Here is a 16,098-nt window from a genome sequence, read left to right on the forward strand (position 1 = left end):
TGAAAATAATATATCTAAAAGCATATCTGTTTCAGATGTTCCACACCTATACCTTTCTTTTGAATAATTCTCTTTTCTACTCAGAGCACTATAGTAAAAGTAAAATGTAACTAACAGAAAAAGAGATAGCATGTAATATGAGAGATGACACATATCATCCATGATACACTGGAGTAGATTCGTACATTAATTTAATTGCAAATCCCAATAGTTGCTGGTGGAAGAATGTTTCTGTATCCATTTATTTCCTAATGCTGTCATGATTCCCAGACCTCATATACCCTAAACTGATGAGATGACAGAAACACCATCCCATGTTCGGTTTCAGATAACCATATCCACTTCTCATAAAATATGTAATTAACTAAAGAAGGAATATTTTTTAATTAAAGCCAGCTGAAATTAATCAAGCACTGGCCTTGCAGGGTGCTCCTGGTGTGGCTCTAGCTTCCTTGCTTGCTCAGAGCAAAGCTCAGCTGGTTGCTTAAATGATCTCCTCTGCAGGCTGTTAAATGAATGACAGAGAAAATGGCTCAGTGGAGCTGATTGAATATAAAAGTCAACACAGTAGCATGGAAAAGCAGAAGTATTTTTCATATGCTTCCCATTGGAGGAAGCTTTTGAAGTAGTGCTACAAGCCCTAAATATGGTTGGGCAGTGAGCAACTTCAGAAGGGTTTGGGAGAGCTGGTGGTCTAGGTCCAGAGAGTGCCATGAAAAGAATGACCAGGGCTTAGGCTTTCAGCCAGAGACTGGCTGCTGTGTTAAAGGCTTCCTTTTGCCAGTGCCTGTGAAATGTGGCACTGTTCTGAAGAGATACTGGGAGCAAGCACCACATCTCTTAAAACTGCACTGTGCAAGCACAGCAAATGAGGAACTTCAAAGTATCAGATCTGGGCAAGTGCCAGCTCAACTAATGGCACGAGCATTGAAATCCCAGGGAAACTATGGGAACAAAACCAAATTTGGAATATGTATTAACTGAATCACACAGGGAAAAAGGGAAAGAAAAAGACACATTTGGCTTTGTTACAGCACATGAACTAGCTCTGGAAAAAGAAGGCCAGGGGAAGCTGAGCATATACTGACATCACCCTGCATGCTGCAGAAGAGGAAGGAGCAATTGATTTGTGAACTGCATCAGCTCTGTGGCTGCGCAAGAGCAGCTCTGTCTTCTCTGAAACCCAGTCAGTACCTGCACCTGTACATGATGCAGGTAGTGCAGGTAGCTCAGGGGTTGCATGATGCAGACATGCCATAGCAGATGCGGATTGTACGAGCAGGGTAGTCTATCCTGGCTGTTACACATCTGAAGGGACTGTGGAGATGCCATTCTGGAAATGAAAAAGATCAAAGACAGGCCTGAGCTACTAACAGCATGCTCCAAACCTACTACTTTCATTGTTGCTTTTTTGCTTTATAGCCCAGTACACTATAGCCATTTGTGCGTGTGTGATGTTCAGTAGAATGTCTTCCACTTTTCATCTTATTTGGAGGATTTCCCTTGGTTGTTTTAGTCCTTTTATTCCCTGAAATACAGGCTAGGGCTCTCTCCTTTTCTCCCATTAAGGTGCCATCATAAACCTTCGTGCTGCATCATGGCTTGATCTCACACCAACTGCTCTTGAGAACAAAGTGCTGCTTTGACTCTGAGTTCAGACTCCAGGTATCCACATCCATGGAGTCCAGTTAAACTCACTGAGGTACTGCACTTTTCTGGGTGAGAAGTCGCTGTATGTGAGGGACAGAGAATGCCTCAAGCTGAGGTTGGATATGTGTTACATCTCTCTTTACATTCCATGGTAAATTTAGCTACTGAGATCAGTAGGGCATGTGATACATTTAGTATGGGGTGGCACAGAGTGCCTTCAGGGGTAACCATGACATGAAGGAATAGAGTAGAGCAAAGCAGAATAAAATTAAGTAGAACAGAATATTGTATTCCCCAAATAAAAATAAATATAAAACAAAACTTTAAAAAACAAACAAACAAACAACGCCATTATTTTCTAAGTTAATGAGAAGATCCCAGAAACTGCATAGACTCTGCCACGACATTTGCCATGACATGTGGGAGGACTGCAACCCAGATGCAACAGAGGAGATAAATACCTCACACCCAAATTAGCCATAAACGCTGGCATAAGCTCTCCTCTTTTACTGGTCTTAGCCAAGCCAACATTCCCTTTCTCCCTCATTGGCAGGGTCAACCCCTTTGGCCTTCAGAGCTGTAGGGAACACGAGCCTTTAGCTCAAAGCTGCAATAGGACCACTCTGTTTCTGCCTAAAACAAATGTGTGTTCTCAGTACAGTACACCTCACTATCACCCCCTCCAGCCAGAAGGGAGCTCTTGTGCTCCCTATTTTTCTCACAGCAGAGGAAAACAAGGAGCAACCTGTTGAGTGCACTGAAGGAATCAGAGTCTCCTTGCTCCAAACTGTAACCGCAGGGCCTCCAGTTTCTGAAGGGGATCATTTTATATGCTTTTTGATCTGACTTTCCTCCAAGCTGGTTGAATCTCTTCATTACATGCAGCTTTGCAAAATGAGAAGCACTCCCTGGGAAAAGTCTTCATGAGAAGGTTTTTGCTAATAATATTTTCCCAGTATCAGAACTCTCATGCAGGAAAAGATAGGATTGTTATTGCATGGAATTCAGCAACAATCATGCAAAATCACCTTTGGCTATTACTAACAAAGGATGCAACAGCATGCAAATTTGTCCTGATTTTATCCTGGCATTATATCCATGTTCAGCCTTACAATCTATCATGGCTATGATGTCATCATACCGGTCACACCCTATAGGTATCTTTCTGCTTTCCTTTTGCCTTTTTTCTCCGTCATTCTCTGCTCTCTCATTTGGTTGTAAGACAAACTTCTGAAAAGCAAAGTCCTGGCCAGGGAGGAGACATTCCCATCTTGCTGTGAACCCCGTTAGAAAAATCACACACATTTAGTTTCTGTTTTAACAGTTTTGGGAGACAAAGACCTTTAATTGTGAACCAACAGTTGGCACATTTTTGAGCACTCAGTCATGAAATAACATTCATTCAATAAAAGAGCCCAAGGGGGCATTTTAATGATTTTTTAAATCTAAGTTGTCCTGCTGACACGCTCACTGAGGGGAGATACCTGCGGTTTGTCAGCTGGGTTTCATGCCCTCGTTTGTGAATCCTGTCCATGACTGATATTTTTTCTCTTGGGACAAAGGTACTCAATGTTTCAATTGAACGTAACACAAAGATTCCCCCATCTATAATCATTAAGACATTTTCCTAGAAGTGTTAAATTTTTTTTTATGTCTTAAGAAAAGAGTATTGGTAGAGTATTACTATTTTCTAGCCACTTAAAATCGTCCTTGTACTTGTCATTGAGGAGGGCTAAGTTTTATCCCTCCCTTCTCATTCAGTGCCACTGCATTGTTTCAAACAGCCAGGAGGTCTCACCCAAGGGCACCTGTGTTTCAGGGTGAGGAGGACTATCATTTCATAAAGTTTATCCTTCCAGTAGCTGAAATGCTGAATGTCAGTACAATTTACAGCAATTAAGCACTAAGTGGCAGATTCTCAAGAGGGTGATGGGTATCATTTTTTTGTTTCCACCAAGATATTCTTCTTTGATTTGTAATGAACATCTGGACCCATGATGATCTACTGTCACGAAACTGTATGTACTTCTATGCCCTATTTTTTAATAGGCATCACTGTGTATTGGCTTAATCCCACATTATTAAAAAGGACGTTCACAACATTCCACCCAGGAAGAGAAGGCTATTTTCCTGATCTGATGCTGATGTCAGATTTTATAATGTTTAGACCAGGGAGCCCAGTGTATGAATGGAAGAGTCTACAAAGATGCACTTCTCAACATTTTAGAAACTCCTCTACAGCTCAAATTCTTTCTAACATCAGGATATCTTGTGTCCAGCAACTGTTTCTTGATGACCAAAACCTCCCATTATACTGCCCTTTTCCTGCTAGAGATTACAAGTGGGTCTCTGTTCACTGTGTAAAAATACAGTAGAGGCAAACCTCCTCTTGGCTTCTCCTTTCACTTCCAGGAACAGAAAAAACAAAAAACAAAAAAACAAACAAACAAAAAAAAAAAAAAAAAAAAACACAAGACCTCTAGATGAAAGAAGCAACCGAGGTCATTAATGTAAGTGACACCATTCAGGCTTTCTGCAGAGACAAACTGGTATAATGATTACACTGAAGAGCACCTTAGAAAAGAGGATGTAATAATCTAAGAGAAATGAAGATTGAGGATAGTAGCTGACACTTATTCTTGTAGCATAGCCCATGGGACAGAAGGCAAAAATACAGTAAATTACTTGTAAGATGTCTCTTCTCAGATCAGATGACTTCTCAGATACTGGCAATACAGTGAAAGGAATGAAAGATTCTCCCTTTCTGTCTTCAGAGGACTGAGTAATAATTTACATGCTTCCTTGTACAGCAATACTTTAGTCAATATTTATAGAACAATGCAGTAAAGCAGTATCAAATTTGTTCCCTATGTGACAATAAATAAAGCTGGAATTTAGATTTCTACTTGCCTTTAAAACTGCCTAATCTTCTACTTTTATGTGATTTAAGCCTGAATAATTTAGTACCGTAAGATCTTGCCCTAAACATATTAGGTCTCAAAACATCTGGAGGGGAAATTTAAGAAGGAAGATAAAAGGTTTTTCCGTGTAATGTTAACAGCAAGGGGCACATCTAGACATTGTGCCACGACAAATCAAAACTCAGGGACAAATCTTATTTCATATCCCTGTTATTGACTACGATGTGATTATTAAGAAGGTGCTAATTACAGATTCTGCTTTGGCAAAAACTCTGCACTGCATCTAGCATTTTTTACCAAAATCCATGTGTTTCTTCTGCTTTTCCTCTCTTCTTTAGTACTAAAACAATTCTTGCAGCCCAAGCACAGGTGCAGCACTTGGATATGATAACGGTGGCTATGAGAACAGAAGGGAATGGAGTTCATTTATTTTCTCAACAGTGAATACCTGTTTCCTGCTCTTCCATTATATATTATGCTCATTACACCAGCTTCATGCTTCTCAGTCACTGGCTAAATCTGTAATTGTGAGTGCTGAACTATTGGAATAAAACAGAAGATCATCAGTGCTGAAAGGTGTCTTTAGTAGTGATAATGTTTTAGTATGCTGCATAGTTTCCTTCATCATTACAGAATATCCAGCACTGAAATCAAATTCCTCCACCTCTTTCTGCCCTGCCCACGGCACCTCAGAGAGTGAACTACAAGAAATCTCACTGCACCACCTCCCTCTCCAAATCACTCATTAAATCATGTTTTGTTTCTCTGGAGTAAAACCAGTCACATACAAACTGACTTTTATGTTACTGTTTTTCTGATGCATATAGATAAATCCATTCTATTTCTTTTCTGAAATTTAAATTTCATTTAAAGCTAAAGAAAAGGCTCAACCATGGCTCAACCCCTCAACAGTGAGAGTTATCTGTATTACTAAAGAGAAATGGCCGTAAAGTTAGCAACCTTTCTTGGAAAGCTTGAAATTGCACAAACAGCAGAATAAAAACTGCAGAGCTGCTCCACACAGAACCATACAGAAACTGAGCACTCGTAATCCAAATAAATCTTGATTTACAAGAGCTGTGTAACAGACCACGAGGCATCAGCCCATCACATTGCAGCAGCATGGCTCTCCATCCCAGCAGCTGTGCCACTGACCTCCGGACCACACATGTCTGCACATTAGCTGAGCAACCACATTATCAATCACCGCGATAATAATTGAAGTGTGGTAGCCAGTGATACTCTCCCTGACTTTATTTAGATGCATTGCTGGTGGATCTGCGTAACCTGGGGTCTCCTTCCCCAGTGAACGTATCACTGACATTCTACTTCTCTTGTTTCATCCCAAGTTTGATTAACGTACAAATCTCTCTCAAAAACACTCTGAGAAAAGCCAGGAAATTAAGCCTTTAGCCTTGGTCTATTTAAGGTAGTTAGTTCCCTCTGGGTAGGTAATAGATAATTAAAACTCCCCAGCATGAGTTAACCTTTACCCAAGCAGCGGGCACATCGCAGGCTCCAGCAGGAAGCAGCTGTAGCAACAAGGTTATAGACACCCTCCTCTGTGCAGCTGCTCTCTAATCTGCAGCGTGATGAACAGTCTGAGCTGAGGGTCTTTGCTCCAGCATCTGAGATGCTCGGGTGCCATCTGGACCTCAATGACACCAGCCCAGAGGGAAGAACTGAATTGTTAGTCAACATCTTCACCTCTTTAAATCTTTCCTCCCTCTCCCCAAGCTAATAACTTGTTTCTTTCGCTCTTTATTTCTCTAAGAACTATCCGTTTTCTAAAACATGATGCTTCTTCAGAATAACACTGACAGCAGAGGAAAGAGCACAGAAATGGAAAAAATATCATAAAATCAAGAAGGTTGGAAAAACCAATAAGATATCCAGTTCAACCCATGCCGGTGACCACTTTAGTTCATGTCCCTCAGTATATGGCCACGTACACCGTTTTCTTGAAAACCTCCAGCCTAATCCAAAGTGCATCAGAATGACTAGAAAAATACCTATGCACTGCATTATCTCTGGCTCAGGCCAGAGTGGCAAGAGGTTCAGGTAGCCAAGAGTTCTTTTAAAACGATCTCCTATGGTGTCTGATAGAACCCTGCTGTAGTATCTAAAGAAGGGCAGTAAGCAGCTCAGCCTTCATAATGCTTAGGACTGGGAGGACTTGACCTGCTCTATAGATATGGGAGAGAGAAAATCATAACACACCTGAAATAAGGTCAAAGAAGGCAGATCCAGCCCAGAGAGAGCAAATGGAGCCAGGATCTAGCACTGGTAGGTGGCAGCATGCATACATCAGTTCACCCTGCTGAATTCAAACACCTCTCAGCACTCCTTTAAAATGAGAAGAAATGGATTCTGCCCTCAGCTCTGCCCTAGCATCTTTGATATGACAAGAGGAAATGGTTTCAGACTAAAAGAAGGAGGCAGATTTAGATTGGTTGTAAGGAAAAACTTTTTAAAATAAGGGTGGTGAAACACTGGAACAGCTCAGAGAGGTGGAGAATGCCCCATCCCTGGAAGCATTCAAGGTCAGGTTAGATGGGGCACTGAACACCTGACTGAGCTGCAGGTGTCCCTGTTCACTGCTGGGAAGAAGAAGAACTAGATTTTTTTTTTTCTTTTCCAACTTTGGTGATTCTATGATTCTATGATCTATCATAGAATTCTATGATAGATGGCCTTTAAGGATCCCTTCCAGCTGAAATGATGCTATGATTCTTTGATCTTGTGAGTAATGTGGGGGCTCCTGGGCCTCAATTCTCCTGCACAAAGAAAACCTTCACAATAGTTCCACCTGTCTGGTCTCCTTAGACTGGCATTTCTTTAGGACAAAAACTGCTTCTAGCTTTGGAATACAGAAAATACTTTTGCTCAGGACTCAGCATTGATTAAGATTTCTTTTAAGGTAAGGTGCTGTTGAAGCACAGATGTTGAATAATTTTTTCACTCCCTACTGATTGGCCGCACGTCTAATGCAAGACACTTTCCAAAGATTATAAACAAAATGTAAGCAGACATTCCTCCATTTGCATTTTCTAATCCTTTGTCAAGAGACTGGGTCACAGCATGTTCATGAGTACTTGTGTAGTCATCAGATAAATGCCCACAACATGATACTCAAGAAGGGGGTTGCAGCCTAATCACTGCACTCAATCAAGATGTAATTGCAGGAGCCATTAATCCTAAGACAGCTCCCATACTCTGCTATCAAGATTGTAATGATACCTCATTTTTTGTTTATCAGCTTTATCATTTTGGTAATGATGAAGGTTTGTGGAAGCATTCTACATTACAAAAGGTGCTGGGACAGAATGGAAACACAGCAGAGCAAGGAGGCAACGGAAGGCTGTAATAAAATACATTTTGTGTATATATTAGAGCTCTTTAGGGGTTTTAATTACAAAAATAGATTACAGATCAAATTTTGTCCCTAAGGGAAACATTCTCTGCTTCCTATATATGGGCCAATTACAGAAATTCTGTTGTATCAGATATTTTGCTGAACAAGAGATGCATAGATGGGTGGTTCAGGGGATGCAAGAAATGAAAAAAAAAAGGCTGAGAGAAAGCAAGTAACCCCAGTCTTCACTTCCACTAGCAACTCCCAAGCCCCACGCTTGTTAGATTGTGGTCTGTTATATTATGGTCCGATATATTACTCTGTAAGATATTATTCTGTCAACGTCTGTGTCCCAAAGTTTGCTGGGAACACCGATGGACTTGTTCAAGTCCAGACAAGTCCCGAGCAAGGACCGTGAAAACCTTTGTCTTAAGGAGACAGATGGACAAGTCCAGACAAGCCCTAGGCAAAGGTTGTGAAATCCTTTGTCCGGGGGAACGCAGATGGACAAGGCCAGGGGCAACGAGAGCGAGATGAACTGCAGCTAAATGGCTGTGAAGTGCTCCTTTGTGTGGACCTATCTCAGGATGATGGGCCATCTTAGAGGGTACTCAATGACTCTTGCTCAAGGCCCATCCTTGTCAGTAGGCAGGAGAACAAGAAGGATAAAAGAGGAACTGAAAACCATGAGGATAGGTTTCTGACAACAGATTCCTCATGAAGAACGGAGGATTTCTGGCAACAGATTCCTCCTGAAGAAGAGGAGGGATTCCGGAAGATTGAGGTGATTCCTGCATGCTGTCGAACTCTCCTGAGCCTGCTGCCTGACCGCTGTTGCTGCTTCAAGAATTGGCTCCTCGACTTCCTCATCTACCTGCCTGCTGCCCAAGGACGGCCACGCTGCTGCTCCCCGTCTTCTGCTGCGTTCTGCCCGGGACATTCAAACACCGTGCAACGGGACCGCTGCTGGATCCTGCTGGTGACTATCCCCGCTTTACGCTTTACTCCTGCTTCTTTTCCATCTTTTCTATCGCCCTCCTTCCCTTCCCCGTCTCCCTGATTAGGTTTGGTAATAAACTGGATGGAACAACATATGAACCGTTGTTTCTTAATCTCACACCGGGTATACAGATATTAAAAGAACTTCATCTCCCTCCTATAAATTGGAGCAAGACACTTCACATCCTAATTATGAATTTTCCCAAAGTTGTTCAATCTGAATACAGTTTGTCAGCATTTCTGGAAGTAGGGGGAATATTTGTAAGAGAAAGCAGGTTGCTCTGGACTGGTTTCTCTTTCAGCTGCAAGGAAAAGGGTATAATTCTAATTGTTTTACGAGGACTTAGGACAGAGAAAAGATGCAAATCTTTTTGCACACAAATAGTTTTTGTGCAACAAAGGGCAGAGTTCAGCAGATCAGTCTACCCCGACTTGCCACAGATTTCCCAGGTGACACCGACAGATCTTTCTCTTTCCTTGTCTGGCAGTGAGAGGTTGTTAAATTTGAGGTAGCGATCATGGGTAATAACCCCTGTCCGCATATTATTTCCTTGAGTGAAGCCTGAGAAGAGGAACAGGCTGCAAAATGGAAATTGTGCTGTACTTTTTCTGTGCTCTGCTATATTTCTTCATACTTCTGTGTTGTTGGGTTTTTTTAATCATTACACTCTTTATTCATATTTTTAAAGCAGCTGGAGTTTTGGAGTGGCATACAGCAAAACATGATGGAAAGGTACTGCTTCCTCTTTGTAATACAGCCATCATTTACATAGCAAGATGCTGTTATTTTTTTTGCAATAGGAGCATAATACTGATATCCTGTCCCTGGTTGTACCAATCCAGTTCATTTCAACATCCCTAATAAATAAAGAAACAAAGAAACTCTAACTGTGATGTTCACATTAATGGGGAGAGAAATATACACTCTAGACAACAACCATATGCAGCCAGCTTGCTTGACAGCTTCTGGTCCAAGCTGTGAAAATTGCAAGGCTGAGATTCCCTCAAGATACACCAAGCACTTTAAATAAAGATGATAACAAATGAATTGTGGTTTTGTACTGACTTCCAAAAATACCCCACTTCTGTAACACAGGGAACAGCAGTCAGAACAAAGTACACATCTCAGCCCCATCACTCATGAAGTCATGGTCCTTCATCCAAGGCCAGTAAGCCTGGATCAGGTGGGTTGAGTTGCTTTGGGTTGTGGCTGCACTTGTGTTCATAGCACCCAATAAAAGAGAACAACACTGCCAATTCCCATTCCCTTTATCAAGGAAGAATAAGGGCGTGGCTTGAAAAACTACCGGATCACACTTCTTTCTGGCAATGTGGTGATCACTGCGATTTGTGCAAGCAAGCAAATTTCACTGGGTGTTTGAAACTGGTAATTAACCATTTATTAGTTGGAGTGGAGGACAAAGAGGCAGAGCAAATTTAATCTTAACTATACTCATTATCACAGCACCAAACACAATTACGGCTGCTTTACTGGACACCTTCAATTTTCACTATCATCAAATAGAGAAATATTTCAACTGCTTATTGAATAAAGCCTCACATGAGATCCTTATTTAAGAAAAAGGCTCGTACAAAGCCAGAGAAGCATTTGCCTGAGAAGCAGATTCAACCATCTGAGCTGCTATTGGCTATAAGGCCTGAGAGAAAGCCGTAACAACTGGAGTCAATTAGTCCATGATTGATTTCAAATTCAGGACGCTATGCCTAGTGGGCATTACTCAGTTCTTCCCTTTACCAAAGAGGCAGATCTAGACCTTAAATAAACTTCCAATGTCTCTCTCAAAATATGGACCCTCCTACATCACGTCACATGGGAGTGCAAAGTCTAGGGTTACAGAGATCACCTTCTAACAAGGTTTCTTTTGAAGTTTATGAGATTTAAATATTTAAATGCTCTGTTTAACACTGTAACACCATCAGTGTCAGGGTGACATTATGACCTACGTTTTGTGACCATGTGAGCCAGATTCATGGATCATCCATGATCTTTCCACTGAAAATCTTGAAAACTCCATATTGTCCTCTGCTTCCATGTACCCATATGTAAAATATTTTATAAGCACTTTTGATAAGTATGAATCCAATCAGGATCAGTGTGCTCTGCTTGTCTACTGTGCAGTAGAAGACAATGCAGAGACTTCTAAACTTGCCCATGATCAGAATAGCTGCATTAATTAAGAACCTGATTGGTGAGACTAATTATCACAGGTGCATCACAAGGTAGAAATTGTTAATTCCAGCACAGTGCCACTCTAATGCTGCTTTCAGACAGTTCCTCGGCTACCAGCACCTTACAAGAAGGCCCACTCTCACCCGTTTTCCACAGTGACAGCCCTGGATGGTGGCCATTTCCATTGGCCCTCATACCCCATTCCCTTTTCCCAGCATATCAGTATCTTCAATATTTTTCTATCTCTTTTGAAACTGAACTCGAATGAACAGCAAGAGTATATACCCTCCTATTATGTTCACTAGCAATACACTCTAGAGAGCGTAAAGGTAATCCCCAGGTCCTTCGCATGGACTTTTCCTCTGCATGAAAGATTAATTTGGGTCAGATCCCAATTTCTCCAGCAGACTGGTGAGCTGAGATCTGAGACTGCAGGTTAAGTCTGCTGAAATGTACTTCCAGGAGACATTTTACACCCCTGTTGCCTTTTTGATAGTAGGATTGACAAATTCATGGATTCTTTCACATCCATCTGTCACAGCCTCTTTCTCCTTATTACCCCCTGTAGAGAAGTAAATGAATTTGAGGCAGTGAGGGTCTTCACTGGTCAAATGCTCTTAAACTGATCGAGCTTCCTCACCAGTTAACAAGTTTGCATTGCTACAGGCTTGACTAGAAACCTTATGACACCTCCCAGCAGGAGCACCATTGGTCTTCAGCAGCAAGATTGACCTTGGAAAAGTCCATGCTGATCTCCCACTGTGTGAAATACAGCAGAGACACGTGTTATCGTGCCACACAAGTAAACAAAAGGTCAATTCAATTCGTGTGACTGCTGCAACAAACAGCAGAGGGAGCATTGTTGAGATTGGAATGCAGTTCCTGAACAATCCACTGGGCAAAACAAACAGAAAAATGTTGTTGTTACTGATTACTATTTGATATGAGTGCATAAAGAGATTTTGCTTTTAAAGTTTTTGGGTAGGAAGTGGAAAAAATAAACAGGAGACCTGCAGTTTAGTTTGCAAAGCTAGATGGCATTACTTTGAGATTAAATGCTGTGGCCAGAAAAGAAAATCAGTACTCATGCTCAATCTTTCTTGAAAAACGCAGCTTTTCAAGTGTAGGGGAAAAAAAAAACCTTCAATATTTGAGGAACAGCATGTGTTTTTGAGGCAGCTGGTTATGCCCTAGAAACACAAAAGATTATCTTTTATTTTTCAGATGTTGAGACAGTAAGTTGTAAATGATGATAAGCACGGCCCAGTCCCACCACCTTCCATTCTGGGAACCTGGGAAAAGTGCTAAGACCAAAGCCACCTCAGAGCAAAATCTGGGGAGTGGTGTAGATGGTTGATGCCTCTCTGAGGCATGCAAAATGTACTAGCTGTCTCGTAAATTAGCAGTAGGCAGTCTTCCTTGCCATGCTTCAGACTTAACTTTGGGGTTGGTTTGCACAAATTTTTGAGAGAGTTTCTCTGGAATTTAATCTTGGGAAAACTTGCTTCTCAGTGAGATTTCTTTCTTTCTTCTCACTAGAAAAGCCAAGTAGTGTTCATTTCAATTAGCTTTTTTTGCTACAGTGGGGTTTTTTGGTGTTGAGCCCTCAACATCACCTGCACTGTGCTTGGCATCCTAAGCTTTCAAGGCCTTCATAAGGTAACTGACATTTTACATGTTTCATATTCGCTTCTGGAACTCCCATTTGTATAGCTAGTGCACAGGCAAATAAGCACCTTTCCCCTAAATAATGTAAATCCTAGTAATTGCATAGCAAGTTACTGAGGTGTGATCTAGGTGGAACTGTTGAGAGGTGCAAAAGTATTTGGAGAAGTAGATTTTTGGGTCAAATATTGGTCCAGTCGCATTCAATTCTATGTTAATGGCCTGGATGAATGAACAGGTTTGCTCCTTATTAAATTTGCAGAATGATATAATGCTGGAAGGAGCTGCTCACATTTTGGAGGAATGGATCACTGTCAAAATGGCCTCAAAATTAGAAGAGGAATAGAGGAGGAAAAATAATTCAAAGTCAATTTAAAAATCTGCCTTTTGTAAGAACAGTCGCAACTGGATCTGCAGGTTAGGATGGATCATAGAACTAAAACTTATAATGTAATATGGGAAAGTAAACTTTATTCCAAGATAAAAATAAAAGGGAAAGGTCACAAGAAAGACAAAAATATTTGATAATCCTTCCTTTCTAGAGTGAACAAGCTAAAAGTAGTGCCTCACAGCCAGTCAGGAACAACATATTGAAAAGGAAAAAAAACTGAGAGAAGAAAGGACAAGTAAGAACAGAAGAACAGTTAGTGGTCTGGGAAACATGAGCTGTAAGGAAAAACTCAGCAAAGAGTGTTTTCTCAGTCAAATGAGAAGCAAGGGGCAAGACAAATAAATAAATGTTGCATAAACACAAGAGTTTGGGCCTAGATCGGGACAAGCTTGATTACTGAGTCCAGTTCAGTTGTACAGACAAAGATGTTTTAAAGATTTCAGTTCTTTCAGGGCAAGGAACATAATTCTGCAAGGCTACAAATGTGATGCGGGACCTGCAGACCTTTCTGGAGAGACAGGTGAGATGGGGTTGGTAGGTCCCAGGGCACACAAGGTAACAGTAGAGACACCAACATTAATGCTGAAGCAGTAAAATCAAGCCTTGGAAAAGCTCTTCTTGGTGGTGAGGACAGTGAGGCTTTGGGAGACAGAGCTGTGGAGTCTCCTTTCAGTAGGGTTTCAGTAACAAAGTCCTCATCTATTAAACATGGCTCAAGTGAAGCAGAGCAACTTATGAACACACTGCCCATTAGGTGACTACCCAAGGTCTCTACCAGCCAAAATGAAAAACCCCAGTTCAGAGATCCTCTCTTCTCATCTACAGATGAGTAGGATTTATTGGGAAACCTGCAGAGCCTGTGCCAACAAAGCCAGAGGAGCATCTGGTGTGGCATAAACACTAGACGCCTTCCATTATTTCCAGTCTCAGTGTTGTTACTGTTGCAGGTAGATTGACAGGGATAAAACTCCTTTCACAACCATTAAATGCTAACATAAACAGCGTTCTTCAGTGCAGGACTTTCTCCCATAACCAATATATTCATGCACATTAATTTAAGGGGGATGCTGCAAATGTGTTCCTTATTCATTTGGCTGCAGTTAGAGGATGGCAAATCAATGTATAGGGGAAGGGATCCTGACATCTCAGGTTCCTTTCAGGTAAGGATAGTTTTTACACACAGGGAGCAGAAGTGTGAAGAGGGCCCCCCTAATACAATCACAGAACCATTAAGATTGGAAAAGACATCTAAAATAATCCAGTCCAACCATCAACCCATCACCACCATGCTCAGTAAACCACATCCCTAAGTACTACATCTACATGTTTCTTGAACATCTCTAGGGAAATAATAATTTGGATAAAATTTTGAAAGAATATTTGCTTTTGGCTGAAAAGAAAATAAATTGGAAAGTTCACTCCATGGAGAAAGAAGAACTCCACCTTAAATTGACTTATTCAAGCTATTACCATCACTTCTGCTGGAGGAGGAGAGACATGATGTGACACGATGTGCAGACTGCTCAGCATATGGTTACTGAAGACAGTTGCTGATGGCTTACAAAAAATAAAAAATCAGCTTCTCAGCAGAGACAGCAACATATTTCCTTTAAAAACAAAAGCATATTGTTTGTCGCATTTCCCTCTGACTGCCAGGAGCCTCATGGCATGTATGGTTCCCGGTGTTTGGCACCTCGTAGCAATCCTGCTTGCTGAGCAAAAATCCACCTGCCACCCTGGGGGAGGTTTCCATCTCATGCAGATGGAAATAAGGAGCCGCATCCCTGAAGGAAATTGAAAAACTGAAATGGAGACAGAAATTCGGCTCAGTGCAACCCCTCAGAGGTTGCCTGTGGGGAATAACAAATCTTACACTGGCCCCTGCAAAGAGGATAATGTAAACTCCATCTTTTGCAAATGAAGCAAATGTTTCTCAAGCAGCAAAGCTTATATATCAGAATATAAGGCCAAAAGATCCAAATGGTTCCAGCACACCGAGCTCTGCCTCTGCAGAGAAAATGACTTAATTTTTCCTTTCTTCACTGTCCGATATGTGCATAAAATCTCTCTGATGACTTTGTTTCTTAGATATTATTTAGAAATCATGGCATGAAATGTTGAGAGGGAAAGTATCTACATTAGTTGAAGTAGCATTTGAGACTGAGAAGGGATTTATATCTTGGGTATACTTAATGTTTTAAGCAGAAATACAGTGTCCATGCTTTGATTAAAAGACAGAGAAGCTCGAATCTTTGCAATACTTTGGGCTAGAGATCATAGCATTGAAAAGACATAAGAGGTGGGGAGACTATCAAAGCTATCATAACTACTTAATTATCTGCTAGATCAGCCACTGTAGCAGCACAGGATTTATCTGGGAGAAAAATGGGATCTCAAGTTTCCATCTTACAGCTTTACAGTTCTCATGATGAAATGAAATAAGTAAAATAACTCAAAGTAAAATACTACAATAGGTTTTACATGATGGGTAGTTTCCCCTCCTTCTCTCACTATTTTCACTTACCTCAACCCACTCTCCTATTAAATGGTAACTCAGCACTTTCCAGACCTTTTCCTGTTTGAAATCAATACTAAAAAGTCATTGTAGAAACATTTGGATAGTAAGAACCTGTAGCAAGTTCTCACATTTCTGGCATGAGTGTTTGGAGCATACACAGCATATTGAGGGAATATTTGTGTATCACAAAGCAGCTTCCTGTACATATAGGAAAGACAAGAAAAACTAGAGCACCTAAATTTCTGACCCAGCTGAAGGTAATGCAAAGTTATTCTATGGTTGTATTTGCCACCTGGTGAGACACACGTGAGCTGTCACATGTCATCCCTTACAGGAGTATACAGAGAACCCTGTCCATCTTGTAAATATCCTACAGCCTCTCTGTCTCCTTGAATATTTTGACCATTG

Source organism: Lagopus muta, chromosome 8 (genome assembly GCF_023343835.1).
Source record: "Lagopus muta isolate bLagMut1 chromosome 8, bLagMut1 primary, whole genome shotgun sequence".
Taxonomy (NCBI): Eukaryota; Metazoa; Chordata; class Aves; order Galliformes; family Phasianidae; genus Lagopus; species Lagopus muta.